Source organism: Aulonocara sp. 'chitande type north' Nkhata Bay, linkage group LG2 (assembly GCF_057382095.1).
Source record: "Aulonocara sp. 'chitande type north' Nkhata Bay isolate Kocher_YH1m ecotype deep benthic linkage group LG2, A_spYH_male_GT1.1, whole genome shotgun sequence".
Classification (NCBI taxonomy): Eukaryota; Metazoa; Chordata; class Actinopteri; order Cichliformes; family Cichlidae; genus Aulonocara; species Aulonocara sp. 'chitande type north' Nkhata Bay.
The window spans coordinates 29,173,773-29,191,014 of record NC_141345.1 but is presented as its reverse complement, the minus strand read 5'-3'; the positions used below and the strand labels follow the sequence as shown (position 1 = coordinate 29,191,014).

The 17,242-nt window shown below is 39.3% G+C and overlaps 1 protein-coding gene across 2 annotated transcripts in view; it reads right to left on the bottom strand.

Annotated features, from left to right (window-relative positions):
• mid2 (midline 2) overlaps positions 1 to 16,088 on the bottom strand; it is a 172,024-nt gene extending 155,936 nt beyond the window's left edge. The window contains exons 1-2 of one of the 2 annotated variants that reach the window (XM_086258046.1): positions 15,657 to 16,088; positions 15,395 to 15,454 (exon numbers count right to left, since the gene is read on the bottom strand). The gene's annotated coding sequence lies outside the window, so the exon portion shown is untranslated. The remainder of the gene's footprint in view (positions 1 to 15,394; positions 15,455 to 15,656) is intronic. The other variant, XM_086258039.1, reaches the window with a different exon arrangement.
• Positions 16,089 to 17,242: the final 1,154 nt, after the last annotated feature.

The following is a 17,242-nucleotide window of genomic DNA, read 5'->3' as shown; positions in this document are numbered from 1 at the left end:
ACATATGTTTGTGGTGTGTCTCTGTATGTCTGCAAGCAAGAGAGACACTGCAATTTGTTTCTCTAGATTAAAAAAAACCTCCCATCTGACTGTGGCTGATTTTTTTGTTTTTGCTGCACGCTCCAAGCCATTTTATGTACTTCCTTTCCCGCCCTTATGCAGTTTCCTAGAGAATCTTAAAAGAGATTTCAAAAACGCCATTAATTATTAGCATCTCCCTTGTCAGCAAAGTTCAGAGTGAGAGGTGGAGAATAGGCCTACTTCTTGGCAAACATAAAAACACGTCCCTAATTCAAGAATAAAAGTAACTCCCCACATCAGAGGATATTTGAAGCTGTCACTGCTAGACACAGAGGCAAAAAAAAAAAGAAATAGAAGAAAAGATGCCTTAAAAACAGGCCAGTGAGGAAATGTGTGACAGTATTATCTTAATATAACATCAAATTTTCATATGGAGAGGAAAGCTGCGAAAAACATCAAGCTGTTAGGCATATAGTAGGAGGGAAATGTGTTTTGATCCACGCAAATTGATTCATCTTTTTTGCTTAAGGTGTTTTCTTTTATTAAAGTGATAAAAATTCAGTAAAGAATGAATACAGCTGGCTAAATGCAATTAATCCCCAACATACCCCTTTCACTTTCACTGCAATATTTAGTAATTAATCAAGACTCATTTACGACACAAATATATAAATACAAAGAAATGTAATAAACCCTGCAAAAATGAGTCAAACATTAAAAGAGAGACAGTTTCAGTTGCAACACACTTGATTGCTCAAAGCTGAAACCAGGTAGAATGATTACACTCACTCTGCAAATGATTATTAAGATTCTCCCAATAAAGATATCAAAGATGTGCAGAATAACTTCACAGCTGAAAAAAATTTCAAGGACAAAACTGATTCCAATAGAAGAAAGCTACTTTTTGGATATACCATATTTTTATTCTGCTGCCTAAAGTTTAGATGAATGTGAAAATTACATAATTTAAAATGAAAAAATACATCTTTTTGTGCAAAATAGTGTTTTATATGTGTTAAGACATATTGTATCACACATTATGCCATATACAGTGGGGCAAAAAAGTATTTAGTCAGCCACCGATTGTGCAAGTTCCCCCACTTAAAATGATGACAGAGGTCAGTAATTTGCACCAGAGGTACACTTCAACTGTGAGAGACAGAATGTGAGAAAAAAATCCATGAATTCACATGGTAGGATTTGTAAAGAATTTATTTGTAAATTAGGGTGGAAAATAAGTGTTTGGTCACCTCAAACAAGGAAAATCTCTGGCTCTCACAGACCTGTAACGTCTTCTGTAAGAAGCTTTTCTGTCCCCCACTCGTTACCTGTATGAATGGCACCTGTTTGAACTCATCATCTGTATAAAAGACACCTGTCCACAGCCTCAAACAGTCAGACTCCAAACTCCGCCATGGCCAAGACCAAAGAGCTTTCGAAGGACACCAGGAAAAGTATTGTAGACCTGCACCAGACTGGGAAGAGTGAATCTACAATAGGCAAGCAGCTTGGTGTGAAAAAATCAACTGTGGGAGCAATCATCAGAAAATGGAAGACATACAAGACCACTGATAATCTCCCTCGATCTGGGGCTCCACGCAAGATCTCATCCCGTGGGGTCAAAATGATCATGAGAACGGTGAGCAAAGATCCCAGAACCACACAGGGGGACCTGGTGAATGACCTGCAGAGAGCTGGGACCAAAGTAACAAAGGTCACCATCAGGAACACACTACAACGGCAGGGAATCAAATCCCGCAGTGCCAGACGTGTTCCGCTGCTGAAGCCAGTGCATGTCCAGGCCCGTCTGAAGTTTGCCAGAGAGCACATGGATGATACAGCAGAGGATTGGGAGAATGTCATGTGGTCAGATGAAACCAAAGTAGAACTTTTTGGTATAAACTCAACTCGTCGTGTTTGGAGGAAGAAGAATACTGAGTTGCATCCCAAGAACACCATACCTACTGTGAAGCATGGGGGTGGAAACATCATGCTATGGGGCTGTTTTTCTGCCAAGGGGACAGGACGACTGATCCGTGTTAAGGACAGAATGAATGGGGCCATGTATCGTGAGATTTTGAGCCAAAACCTCCTTCCATCAGTGAGAACTTTGAAGATGAAACGAGGCTGGGTCTTCCAACATGACAATGATCCAAAACACACCGCCCGGGCAACAAAGGAGTGGCTCCGTAAGAAGCATTTGAAAGTCCTGGAGTGGCCTAGCCAGTCTCCAGACCTCAACCCCATAGAAAATCTGTGGCGGGAGTTGAAAGTCCGTGTTGCTCGGCGACAGCCCCAAAACATCACTGCTCTCGAGAAGATCTGCATGGAGGAATGGGCCAAAATACCAGCTGCTGTGTGTGCAAACCTGGTAAAGACCTATAGTAAACGTTTGACCTCTGTTATTGCCAACAAAGGTTATGTTACAAAGTATTGAGTTGTATTTTTGTTATTGACCAAATACTTATTTTCCACCCTGATTTACGAATAAATTCTTTACAAATCCTACCATGTGGATTCATGGATTTTTTTTTCACATTCTGTCTCTCACAGTTGAAGTGTACCTCTGGTGCAAATTACTGACCTCTGTCATCATTTTAAGTGGGGGAACTTGCACAATCGGTGGCTGACTAAATACTTTTTTGCCCCACTGTAAATAAATAGATTTTGCTTCTCTTCCATTTAAATACATGTATAAATATGACCTTGACATCTCATTGTATTGTTCTGTTAGGATCTTGTAATATTTTAACATCAGTTAACAGCCATATGCTATACTAACATAAGTTAAGTCAGAAACTGTTCTTGACTTATAGCATATGTCAAGTCTGTGTCACTGAACTATGAAGGAAAATGTGAAAAATGTTGCCCATGGTCTCACCTACTAAGAAAAACATAAAGAAAAATATATAGTAACATGACATTTCACCAGCACATGTTCTTCGAAGCCAAAGGAAGTAAGAGCTTAAAGGCAGCTTAAAGGTCAAATTTCTTCTTCCATTTAAGCAATATAATGTCTTATGAAGGAGATACAAAAGCTACCACATTTTTTTATGTGTTGAATAAATTGAAAATATCTTTGAACCACTTAAAAAATGTAATTGCAGCAGTAGGTTGTATGGATACTAACATGTTAAAATGTTTTAAAATACTTAATGACACAAACTGCTATGTTTTAGAAACCTAAACCTAAACCCAAGCTTTACTGTAGACTAGATAATGTAAAACCTTCAAGTGTATAATGGTTTGACTTATTCACACATAAGATGATAAAAGTGTATGTCAAGGTTTGCAAATGGTATAATTTAAATACAAAAATGTAGCATCTCACTGAACACTTTGGAACATAGATTAATTATCAAATCAAAATTTATTTATATAGCACATATTAAAACAACAGTGTTGACCATAGTGCTTCACAGTCAGTAGTAATTATGAAAGACTGATTCATAATTTGAGCCTGACTGATATAATAGTTAGCCATTTTTTTATATTAGATATTTGCTGATGCATCTGCATTGGTGTTTATGAATGCTGATAAATAAAAAATGAAAAACTAACAAAACGATGGGGAAAACACCCTAAAAACATGCTATAAATGTTCATGTTTTTTCCACCACTCGGCAACTTACCTGCTAACAACACGTTTCGAACGCCACAAACACAACAACCAGCTTATTGAAGCACTCGGAGAGAGTGTAAAACAGTAATCCATTATTGTGATAATAAAACTACACATAGCAAATTTTAGCAAAATTTGTTTATGTTTTTTGTGTTTGAAAGACAAAATATTGGTTGCTATGTATTGGATTTTTAAGTCACCAAATTTTGATATTATTCTTAACGTTCCTATATCAGTCGGACTCTATTCATAATGATCGAGCTTTTAAATTATTTGCAAAAAGTTACTAATTTTGCCCCATAGGGATATACAACATAACTTTAATAGAAAACACACATTAAGCACATGGGCTACTCATCTTTTGCCTCTATAGCATCTGAAGTCAGGTACTGTTTCTTTCCTCATTTTTAGTTTTAGTCTTATTATCAAGCATTACTTATGGTCAGCTGGTTGAAGCCTTTGAAAAGCTATATAGCAAAGGAAATGATCAGTGTGTTTACGCGGGGGAATACTGCTCTTAAATGTGAGCACTTTTAGTTAATCGCTTTTCCAAAGTTAATTAATTTAGTCAAATTGATTCCTAGCTCCTGGCGTGGTGTCTGGTACAAAATGCTGCTCTTTTGCTAATTAATTTAAAGTAAAGTCAACATTAAAAATAACCCCCAAAAACATGGTTCAACATGAACAATCAATTCTCTGACATTAGTAGAGAATTGGTTGTCTTGCATAAGACGAGTCAGACGATGAAACAGGAGAAAGAGTCTGCCTGTCTTTATTTAAAAGGTAACAAAATCTAACTAGCAAGCAATGCAGTGGAAGGCTCCCTGATGCTTTAAATAACATAACAGCACAAACTGTTTTAACACAGATGTCTTTTTAAATGTTCAGAGTTCATTTTAATTGGCTGATTGATTAACCAACTGACCGAACATCTCTATTCTGCCAGAGGTTCAAATGTTGCGTTTTTGCTGTCTGCTCTGGTTTTCCACTCTTGGGATTGGACAGCGGTATTTAGTATAAGATACATAAGAGATACATAATAACTCCCAGGGAGCAAATATTAGTCAGCTGCAAAAGCACTAATGCAGTATGACCACTGGGAAAAGAAATGGAAGTTGTCTTTATACATGGCGCCTCACAAGTGAAGCCTTGTGATTCCATGACAAATGTTTCACCATCACACTGCTTCTGTCCCACAGTTAACATGCAAAGTAGCAAGGATCTAATTACAAGGCAGAAATACTATATGCCACGCTCGATTTGAAGGCACAGGCAAGATCCCTTGGGAAGGACAAGAGAAACTAAGGCTCAATATGCTGTCGACATCGCTTAAAAACGCTGTCATTCTGAGGAGATTAGATTCCCTGTCCAGAATAACTACTGGCTTGATGCACTATTAGAAGGATCATTGTGTTCTTACAGTTTATTGTTGCTGTTGTATGTGAATGTTGGGTTATAACCACATTAGCATACACACAAAATAATAAGTAAGCGAATAAATGATTTTTAAGCACCTTTGACTGACCAATCAATGAAAAATGTGTTATAATTGCAATTTATCCAAGCTTTACAAAATAAATGTAACTGTGTTACAACCAAGAATGCCAGGATAGGACCAGAATCATGAGGCAGTCACATAAGTACAAACCTGTCAGTTGGTGATGTAATGTTCATTAAAACAGAGTAAAAAGTGTCTTAGATCTGCTTAGACAGCCTTCTTTTGAAAAAAAGAAAAGAAAAAAAGAAATCAGTTCAAAGTACTTGGGGCAATGTTTGGGAAAAAGAAAATCCAAACCTTTTCTTCTCTCTGCCTGCAGGAGAGAGAAGAACGGGACTATAAAATCTACTGGGATATCAAAGAATATCACAAAGAAAATAGCCTTTAACCAATCCACTTGGGTCTCTTAACTCAAAAGTGAATGCGTTAAGGGTGCGATTATGAAGTCACACAGGCAGTGGTGCTGTGATAAAATTTTTACATAAAGCGTCTAGTTCATTATCTCGACCCATTCAAACACAATCAGCAGCACTATGGTTTCACATCTCAGCACATATGAAAGAGTGACAACACCCAGGACCTATTCATATGTTTCACAGCATTTCTGTGATAACCAAACAGACAAACAAACTGGCAGAATTAAAACGTGTGTGTTTTCAATCTTAGATCACATCCTAAACACAGCCGCAGAATGCCGGGGGTTGTGGTGGAGATGTGTTGGGGAGAATGGGCTGCCGGCCTATTCCCAGGAATCTCAGATTGTGTTGGGTTATGTGAGTTTGCTTTTGTTGGGGTTTTCTAAGGATAGGTTTCCTCTCTCTTCAGCTGAGGAATTTAACCAAAGGATCTGAAAAAGCCATGATGTAACAGTAAGTCTTTATTTTCCGTGTGAAAAACCCAGTGGTCGTGGTGGTCGTTTTTTTTTTTTTAAGTACATCGTGCTTAAGTTACTCAAATAAATCAGAGTTCTAAAGTTTCTTGAGTTTTATATCCAGTATTGTGCAATAAACTTTTGTACATCTACACTTTTTATTGACTTCACTGTAGCTTTTTTTGGTTCAAAAGGTCAACGCCTTTTCAGAACTAGAGCTTTCTTAAAATAAATGTGATAAGCTGAGTATTACAGCCCTTGAGTACTATTGAGTTTTATGGAGTTACTGTATCTGACTCATGACCATATGAACCTGTGGCTTCAGCACTTTCAAGTGTGTCTTACAGTGTCTTAGATTGTGTTGTAAGTATCAGTGCCAACAGATATCTAGTGGCAGTACCAACAGTAGAATTACAGGATTCTCAATATCCAATCTGATACGATGGCAAAAAAGAAACCAAAAGAACTCCAACAATGTTACCCCACAAACTTTAACCTGAACCCCTTTATTAAAAGTTACTTTAATCACTGACATGGTGGTGGCTGACTGTTTGTGTAAAATGTTAACATTTTATTTTATCGACGGGACTCATTCTGAAATATCAGGATGGTTGCTGAATAATTTACATTACAACTATGTGATATAATATTAGTAAAATACATTAGCTTAAGCATTTACATAACATTAGTCACTTTAAACACTTTTAATTGGAACATAGTTGATTTTACAGCTGTATTACAAAAAAGTGATGTGCATTTCAGGATAACAACACAAAGTACTTCCATTATCCACTCTTACTGCCATACTCATCAACACGCTGAGGTGGAGGTATCGCAGCACGTTCACTAGTGAAATTTTTTTCTTTTGTTTGTGACTCACTGCATTTATTCCATTTTTGATGATGTGAAAAATCTTTGTCCCCATTTAGCAGTACAAGAGACTGGCAACCCATCCAGGGTGTACCCTACCCTTTGCCTTATGACAGATGAGATGGGCTCCAGCCTCCCTCCATGAACCCAAACTGGTACTTAAGAAAATGAATGGGTGGATGGATTTATGCAACTATAACCATGCAAGTTTAATTATTTGCTTAAGTGGTATGCAGACTAAACAAATTTCAAGTTTTTCACTTTTCAATATTCTACAAAACCATACAACACAAGCCACCACTTTGTTAATATACATTTAAAACACAGGTTGATTCGAGCCACCAGCCCCTCTCCCTGGTTATTCAGATGTGTGTTAGTTAAATATGGCTGATTGGTCATTTGTTGTTCTGTCAGGTGAAATAGTTGATTCAGTTAAGCAATTAAAAGGGTCTCTGAAAAAACAAACAGACAAACAAACAAAAAAGTGTGACCTTCTAATTTAACACCGCATGCTGGTGTCAAATGATTTCTTCAATCTACAAACCTAAAAATTAACATTCTCATCAACACAGCAGACGAGTAACGGATAATCTAGCTGGAAACTGGCAGCGACGTGCGAAGAACGAAGATGGCCTGCGAGCAGATGATTACAAACTACAAAGGAAAGATTTAGATCATATTTGTAGCCAGGGTGTGTGTATGTGTATCGAATAAATCTGAATAAGACAGAGACGCAAGCAGTAATTGGGAATGACAGACGGGAGGAGAACACAGAAAGAGAGAAGGAGAGAGAGGAGCGGGAGGAAGTACCGTGTAAGCGTATGCATGCATGTACATGGAAATCCTTACATTGCACTTTGGCAGCAGAGGTCGGGAAGACAGTGAGAGGTTAGGAGTAATTCATCATAGTGAATTCAGCAAAGCCCTACCCACCCAGATCACCCGCTGCTTTTTATAAGTAAAACAAGTGGCGACAGAGGACGGCCAGAGGTCGCTGTCATCTTCAATGCAAACTACTGCAGCCTGTACACCCAACCGAAATCCATGAATAAAGTATGTGATCATTAATACATGTAGTACTGCTATTGAATAGCAAAGTAAGAGGACGGCTGTGATCAAGAACAATTAAAAACGAATAGCTTTTCATGTGCCTGGAGATGGAGTGTATGTTGACATTTACATATGCGGTATTCACAAATTCACGTTCATTGAAGATGGATAAAAATTAGATGATGCTTTATACAGCGTAGCTAAACTAAAGGTTCATTCCAAGTCATTGCTCTTCACTATCAGCAGAAAATCTCTTTCTGCATAATAGTTTTCTTTAAGGGATTTAAATATGAAGCTAAAAAAAAAGACACTTTACAAAGCTGTTGTGTTTCTTGGGAAGGGATAAACTGCAAGTGTGGAATTAAGAAGAAGAAGTTGAGACATAACCTTTTTATTTCCTAGCACAGCTAAGTGCCTGTGTTAAGAATGACTGGCAGCTGTTTTTTCTCCTTTGGTTAAACACAATTTGGATAGATTAAGATTACCGCAAGCGGCTTGCTGCTGAGCATCACAACATCAACATCTCTGCCACTGTGTTGGATTACTTAGTTATGCGTAACTTCACCTTCCTGCTCTAAATGCAGTACGTGTCACCTCGGTCATGCAATCTTCCTCTACTAAAAACACTCAAGGGGGAGTTGGTTGATAACATTGAGGAGCATGATCGAGTCATTTAGCTGGCTCTGTGCATGAACAGTAATACTGAACGATAATAATCAAGATGATAAGAATCACAGTCTGATTGAATTTCACATACTGGCATATGTTGAAATTTTACTATATGTGTTCTAAATACATTAAAAACAGCCAGAATCTGTAGAGGAAGTGAAGTGTTAAACAAACCTAAAAATCATATAAAACTGAAAATATCAAAGAATTTGAAGACATAAAAAGTATTGGATATAAAAAAAAGATCTAGTAAGGCCCAGGTAAACTTTATCTACACACAACATGCATGCATGTCCAACTTGCATCCACTGTTCACCTTTTCTTTATGTGGCGCTTCCAACAGAACATTGCTTACTAATAATCAAAAACGGATTTTCTTGCTACTGAAAAATCGGTAGACTAAAGGTTTATAACAGAGGAGTGTATGAACACTTTGCACAGACCGGTTCACCTGCATTCACAGCAAGATGAGCAAGCCCAAGAGAAACGCCAGAAGATGAGTATATAGAGCTTTTGTTCACTGAGAGACAGAAACACAACCTCACAGAGGGCCATGCCATAAATGGAGCTGCATAGCAGTGGTCTCAGAGGATAAACAGTGGTCTCCAAACCATCTCCTGGGAAGTAAACACATCCAAACCCTTACGACATACAAGACCGGAAGATGGGAACCACTTTGTATTTATGGCTGATCCCAGGTCTGAGATAAAGGAAAGCAGCAGAGGAGCGCGTGCAGACGTGTAGTGTTATTTAACTATCAAAGCACATCAGCAATGCTTGCTCGAGCGTGCATACGGCTGAGTTGCGGTTCCTCTCTAAGGCCATGTAAGCACATGACAAAACGTCAGATTAACTTTATAAATGGATGATAAATTCATCTGTCTTCCACCCTCATCTCCATATCTGCCTGTCTGACCATCTTTATCAGGCACTATATGGCCCCCTCACATCACTGTTCTCGCTACAGTTCAATTATCTCCCTATAAGATGGTCTCCTTGTCACTTAATCTCTGGTGTGACAGTGAGACAGACATGACATCAAAATCAGCAACCAGCTCTATCAAAGGGTATCGAAAGGTTGAGTTTAAATAAAGAGGAAAAAACAGTAAGTTCAACAGAGCAGGGGGGGACCAAAGGAAGAATGTTAAAGTTCAGTTCAGTTCTACTTTTTAGAAATGGCCACTTTTTAAACAGACTGTTCGTGTGAATGAAGGAGAAAAAAAACGCCACAGATCCTAGTTTTACTTCCTTTTTATTAGTTAATTTTTACCATTTAAGATGGGACCGCTAAACTTTGGCTGCCTTTTCATCTTAATACAGAAACTAAAGAAAAAACGATTGAATCCTGTGTTGTTTGAAGGCAGTCATCAGCTACCAACAGCTTTTACGGCAGAATGTTTTCTTGCATGCAAGGTTACTCGAGGCATGAGTGGATGCCCTGAATTAATCATGAGGCTTTAAATGTCAATATGAAACCTTTGACCATTCAGTGATTCATTATTGGGTCTTACGCATGAATGAAGTTTTAGCGATGACTGAAATTCAATTATGCTTTTTGCAGATATTCTGTTTCCTCACATGAAAAATAAAAAGTGTCATTCCAGTGCATTTAGGCCGCGCTACATCTACGTGCAGTATGCCTACTCTGGAGCTTCACTCTGAAATCGGAAAAGCAGCACTATGTTCTTCTGAATGCACAACACATACGATGACTGCTTTGAACTTTCCTTCCCACTTAACATTTAGAGTGAAATACTGAAAAGGGAAAACATTCCTGACATCACAAGAACCACTGTCAGGCCATGCTGGCACAACATGGGTTAAAAGACCTTATACAAATGTATTTAGTCCATTCAGCTTGACTGCATATTGTGACTGTCATCAGTGCAAAAAGTGGGGAAAAATCAATTTGCCGCTTCATGATCCAGTTTTGTCTGCCCAATAAATTTTTAGTTTGTATACTCCGAGAATATCCTTAGATATGAAGTATTACGAAGGCTTTTACCAGATCACACTTCACGTTAATGCGTTTTTATATGGAGGCAATAACATACTGGCTACAGTACATAATGACTAGAGTGTGAAAGCCATAGATACTGGATAGCCAACCATGTGCCAGAGCTTTTGCTGTCCCCATTTGGAGGAGGCAGGAGGGAGAATGTGTGTGTGTGTATGTGTGTGACTGTGTGGGTGTTTGAGGATAAATGCATGCACATGTGCATGAAGGGCACGGAGAAGGCAGCAGTCTCCCGAAAGAACACTTTATTTGGAAAGAGCCTCCCATGACCTGGCTTGATCTCGTCCCTCATTTCTTGGGTGGGGGTTGCGCACGCCCATGTGTGTTTGTGTGTGAATGCTCAGTGCTGGGGATTTACAGATCTTTGAAATGGCTGTGCCCCTGAGGATAGGACTGCGCTCCCACCAGTGGCTCACAGTGCTAATCTGACTGACAGCTTGGTCCAGCTTTCAGCCAACAAAACAGCCCACTGGCAAGGTCCAAATACCTGACTGCTGAGGAATGTGATCTGCCATGAGATGACAGAGGAGAAGCTACTCACCCCTCTGTGTGCCTAAGCAAATGCTCAACCGCCTGTATCTCTCTCCCTTTCTACCACTTTTTCTGTCTGCTTGTTTGTCAGCACTACACTGCTAGACCTACACATCCTCGGACTCAGCTGGATATGACAGTTTGACAGCCTGTCACAGTTCTAAAACAGAAAGGCAGTGGGATGACACTGTCACGGTACCCTTCGGCAAGCATTTAGAAAAAACAAAACGTCTTTCAACTTTTGAACCTTCCAAGATTCATTTTTCAAATACGCATTCTTTGATATTTTTTGGTTTAAAGAACTAGTCATCAAAACCAGTATTTTAAAGGAAAGCACTTTATGACTTCACTTAAGGCTTGATCTGTTTGGACACTGGCGATAAGGCTTCTGTTACCACACATATTCACCAATAAGGCAAAGCTACAAAAAAACTCTGCCACGTCAGTTAAAAACACCCCCACAAGCCATCTGTCTTGTTTCTTTTCTCCTTCAGGGGCAAACTGAGAGCTTATTTAGCTAAGATGCCCACTCATCAATCAGCGAGGCTTTTCCATAAGCCATCCAGCACAGCTTGAACTGGAGGACCCTCATAATTGAATATTAAACCCCCGATGAGTAGCAAGGCAAACTGCGATGTTGACTGGAGGCTGTAGTGTTCTGTTGCCGTTGTGTTGGCAGAGATACCTGTGGTGCTGTTCAGTGTAGCGTCAGTTGCATCCTGCCTACCCGAGGTTATTCTGTCACACTGTCACAATTTCCATCTTTTGGATAAGAAAAGTGTCTACAGACAAACATCCAAACTCGCACAGGGGACCACAGATGCAAGCAGGCATGAATCTATTTGGCACGCAAATATGTAAACACAGCTGGCTTTTACTCAATAGGCAGCACTTGTAAGAAGGCTGGAGAAATTGCCTATTGTTCAGTTAAGACAAGAAGTAAACGTGGCTTTGACTGTTTTTATTTTGGTCTGTATTTACCGCAGCATGCTGAAGGAATCTCTACGCAGCTCAAACAGAAGATCAGGGAGCAGCCCACGATTCTGCACTACAAATATAATTGTATTTCTATTAGACCTGAAAGCAAAATAATATTGTGAGATAAGGAGTGAAATTGCAGGGAAATTGCATTTTTCTGGTGTCTTGCCAATATAATCTGATGTATGAAATGGAGGAATGTCACGAAGGAAGGTACTCTTGAAAAGATCAAAATCTGCTTTGCCTGTTATTATAAATTTGGATGTTTTTCCAAAAGGAAAATCCTGTCAGCAATGGAGAGAGAAGCAGAAACCTTAGATTTTAGGTCTGTGTCCTGAAGTGTTAGATCAATGAAAACCAAGGTGTCTGGAGCGCTCCCACAAACATTTTACAGCACATTATCCATGTAGGTTTTCCAATTTATCTATAAGAATCGAGTTTACGTCTACAGATAATGGCATTAATTGTAGCGATATTACATTAACATCCTGAGAGTATAACCAGCCAATTAATTCATTTCTTTAGAGGCAATATACATGTTGGCTACTACAACACGCACAATTTGCCACAAAAATACACATTAATGAGCCACCTCTTCACAAGAAAGCCTTTTTTCCATGGGAAGCTAGAGCCGCAATCCTCAAACGACCCTCCTGCTCTTAAGACAGACCCTGTGATAGCCAAGTGGACTCTTAAAGATATGGATTATTCAGACCCATTCAGGCACCAGTGTGTTGACAGACAGACCTCAGTAAAAACATCCCCATGCTGTATATCCTTTCTGCCTCATTGCTCTATGGGGATAAGCTGACTTACATGTACAGAGAACCTCCCTATGCAAACAATGATTGTGAACAGTGACATTCAAGGACTGCAGCTGCTGCTGCAGACAAACGCACAAAACTGGGATTCACCTATTTGCTATTTTCATTCGATTTTTCCCAAGCATCAAAGTTTAATAGAGTAAATCTCAGAGATACTGCAATATGCAAGCTTACAAATTTTAGTCAAGACTTCAGTAATTATGGTATATGTGGGCTAATTACATCTCTTACATTTTAAAATTGCACCATGGCACGCCATCGGGATTAGTGAGATTAATAATGCTTTCATAATTGCACCTTTATATTATTGCTTCAGGTCAGGTAACATATTTTAAACACCGATGAAGCACAGCACAAAAGAATGTAGACTTGTTTTCATTTATTTGGTTACAAAAATGTGGGGAAAAACATCTTCATATTCATTTTATATAAAGTATTATCACAGATTCTTAAAAAAAAAAAAAAAAGCATATTTGACAAGTCAGCTTTTGATTTTCTGGCTAGTTCACAATTAGCTACTGGCTGCCAGCAGTAACAAACAGGTACACTACTGTACAGTTGGTATTTACATCTATTCTTGGAAATCGTGCAGCTGCAACCTCGACAACAAACGCCAACCCTCTTTCACAGTTATAATCATCCCAGCACGTAGAAGCTGACTCCCTGTCTCTTTTACAGAAAAAAAAGCACTGCTATTGTCATCAGTATAATGTCTTAATAATTATCATCTGAGGGTGCAACTCGAGACTCGACTAAGACAAGGGGAGAGAAGCGCAGCGTGGATAGACTAGGAGAGCAAGCAGCACCCCGTGGATGCATGATGAATGAGGGTGTCAGTTGTGTTCACCCAACTAGCAGTGCAGTCTCTGAAACTGTCAGTCCCCATGCACTGAGACCTGTCTCATTAACCACAGTGATCATGCATTAACAAGACAGGCAGTAAGAGAGCAGGGAAATAAATCATTTTTATAAGATGAACCACCATTTTTAAAAAGAAAAAAAAATTGTAATAGACATTAAATTTGTTTCACTGGTGATCAGCGTGACAAGATATGGCACATTAAAGCTCATCATATGGGTTTGTTTTGGTTGTGCACTAGGATTAGAATGGAAACATTTGCATTGCTGGTAATTACTCCAAGTAGATTTTGATGAAGTATTTGTTATACAATTATGTGAATAATGATGAAGCACTAGGTAACTGTCTCTAACAGTGGGTTCCATTTTCTTACTCCCCACTGGTTTTGGTGTGCTGCATTATTGATAAGGGGCTGACATTTTACACTTTTCTTAAGGCAAAGCCAGAGTCCCTCTACAGTCACCTGCAGCACTGTCTCCACAATAACCAGGCTGACAGTCTAATATCACAACAGGGACTCTGCAGGATTCATATTACATTTATTAGCAGGTTTGTGGTGACAGCATTGGTTTGTGCCTTCTGCTGGACTAGTTTGGCATTTTTATTTAATAACATGAAATTTTCATCACATAAAATCAAAACACATTCAAGACTTGACAACTGGTGTTCCTGCGATTGTTCAGAAAATCGACTTTATATGTATTCCTAAAAAAAATCTCCTTTTAATCTTTCTGGGGGGAAAATGAGAAACTGCCTCTCTTAATGCTGCTTGGAAGCAGCAGAGCGTGGCTGGGAGTCAGCTCAGGTTAGTCCCCGTTTTCCTACATCAGTCATCCTTAAACTTAAAACCACCTGCCCAGTGTGGTGCAAGTCCACCTTGTGCTGTTAAAACAGCTGCAACTGATTGAGACATGGGCATGTGTGAAAAAACACCAGGACATTAGAAGTGGATCATTTGCCTCAGAGAAGCAGGCTTGTTCTGGGCATCCTGTAAATGCTTTATTGTACTGGGATCTGGCAGTTTGGAGGCCGGGTCAAAACCTTGGGCTCTCTGTCGCATTCCTAGAATCGTTCTTGAACTGTTTTTTGTGGTGTGGTGGGGTGCAAGTGTTCCAATGGGGGAGGCTGTTGCCATCTGGGAGCGCCATTGTCATGAAACATGCCTTGTTTTTCAACGTTTAGGTGGGTACATATCAAAAATAACATCCAATCCACATAAATGCCAGAAACCAAGATTTCCCAGGAGAGCACAGCATTGTAGTTGGACGATGAGTGTCATAGGCTTCAGCTGTAGTAGTGGTTTTAATGTTGTGTTGTAGTATACAATGGCTAAACTGATGAGAGCATAAAGGCTAAAGCATGTTCACCAGTCTTTAATATAATCCACTCCAAAACTCCAAGAGTTCATTCAGAATATTCAACAGCGACATCGTCAACAGGGGTGCAGAAATTTTAGCACTCTTAAAAACTTTTGAGAATAAATTTGCAGGCCACTGTGAACATTAAACACTTGCATTAAGTCCCTGACATAATATTTGCCCACCACAGACGTACAAGAGCGCATTTGTTTTTGTTTTCTCTCACCGTCTTTTTCGAAGCAGAAGATTAGGCACACATTCACACACGTCTTCATGATGCAGGTTTCTGTACACAGATAAGAGCTAGTCATACACTTACTGTATCATTTGACATGGATCATTACACTGTTGCAACCCTGGAACCCACAATACTGCACAGCGTGCGCCTTCCACAAACTAACTCATGCTCCTAGCCAGTGTGTGCACTCTCGTGCATGTTACTCTCGCTATTCCGCCAAAACAACTCACATAAAGGAAACACAGCCTACCTCGGCTCGCAGTGACAGCTCCGTACGTCGACTCGCTGCAGGAGATGGCAACAATGTGATGCTCGCAGTAAAGATCGCGGTTCGTAAGCGCAGAAGTTTTGACAAGTCAGTGAGTCACGGAGCACACAAAGAGTGCCAGTCCCTTACTGATCTGTGTAAAGCAAGCCAGTGTACAGGGTGTATGACAACGCCCCGAAACAAAAGTGATCCGGTTGATCCTCCGGTGGATCATTACGATTATTATTAAGGATGTTTCTCTCCAAATTGGCTACGCGCACCGGTGCGCTGCGTTTACCTCCCAAAGTGATCCCCAAAGCAAACGTCCCCTAAGGACACGTGATCAACATACGGGGGACGGGAATAGCTCTCAATTCCCCACACAGTAGCAGCTGGGATCGGTTACACCGCTGCTTTAGAGCCCGTTCAAAAAACCCGAGCTGTGCGCACCCATACTCCTCCTCCTACCATTTTCCCATCCCCTGTGACCTCACGGTGTCGCTGTCATTTGGCTTCACCTTAGCAATTTGGATCGATTAATATAATACACCTGTCGCCTTGGCCCGCTGATTATAAAGACATAAAATTTTACTTATAATTATATGGAAGTTTCCTTTCAGATGTTAACTCACGAATGACTGTAGATAAATTATATTTATTTAGATGACAATATTTCAATGTTGTTTAATAAAAATGAACAACTTAGAATCCTATATGTAGGCTGTACCATTAATCAATGTAAAAATAATACTAATAATAACAATTTTGTCAGGATAACCCTTTTGGGTTATTCCACAATCCAGATTGTTTTCCTTCTTTTCTCACAGGCATATAAATAATTTGTAATCTAAGCCAGTAATGATGTCACTACTCCCAGGCACCAATCACAGTTTAACAGCTGTTACGACCAAGTGTAAGAGATGCTAGACTCATCATTAGCGTTAATTGGTTTGAGAGCCGGTGATAACAGCCATATTTTACATTTCCACATTATTTTTATACCACACCATTCATCGATCGCTGATGTCTTATGTATTGGGGCACTGCCATCCTAGTGGGCGCCACTGCCATCATTTGTCCTGATTTATATGCATATTTTTTTCAATCTTAGGGGTCACGTGGACCCAGCAAATGCTTTACAACACACCAGAGCCAACGATTCCTCTCGCTGTAAAGGTCGAGGCGTTATTCGTTTGTCACCAGTGTGTAGATTGTATGTTTTTTTGTTCTGAAGTCTATTTTTTGTTTAATTTAAATAAAATGTTTCATTTATAAGTCTCATTCTTTAACAACACTGATTTTCAGAAGTTTTTATTGCAAATGAATTCTCAGCTTTTTGTCCTTAAACTGTAATAACTATAAGAATTATTGAATTTTCATAGTCGTAGCCTTAAGATTTTTTTTAGCTGAATAAACATTTAGAAAGCTAGAAAATGTGCCAGCGTTAAAATGTGTACATTATGAGCCTGAAGTTGAAAGGAGCTTCCAATTCTGTAGGTGAGCTAATGTGGGCGTTCTGAAGAGAACCTAGGTTTTATTTTGCTGAATTACTGCCTTCAAACAGCTCTTAAATGCAAATGGGATACAGG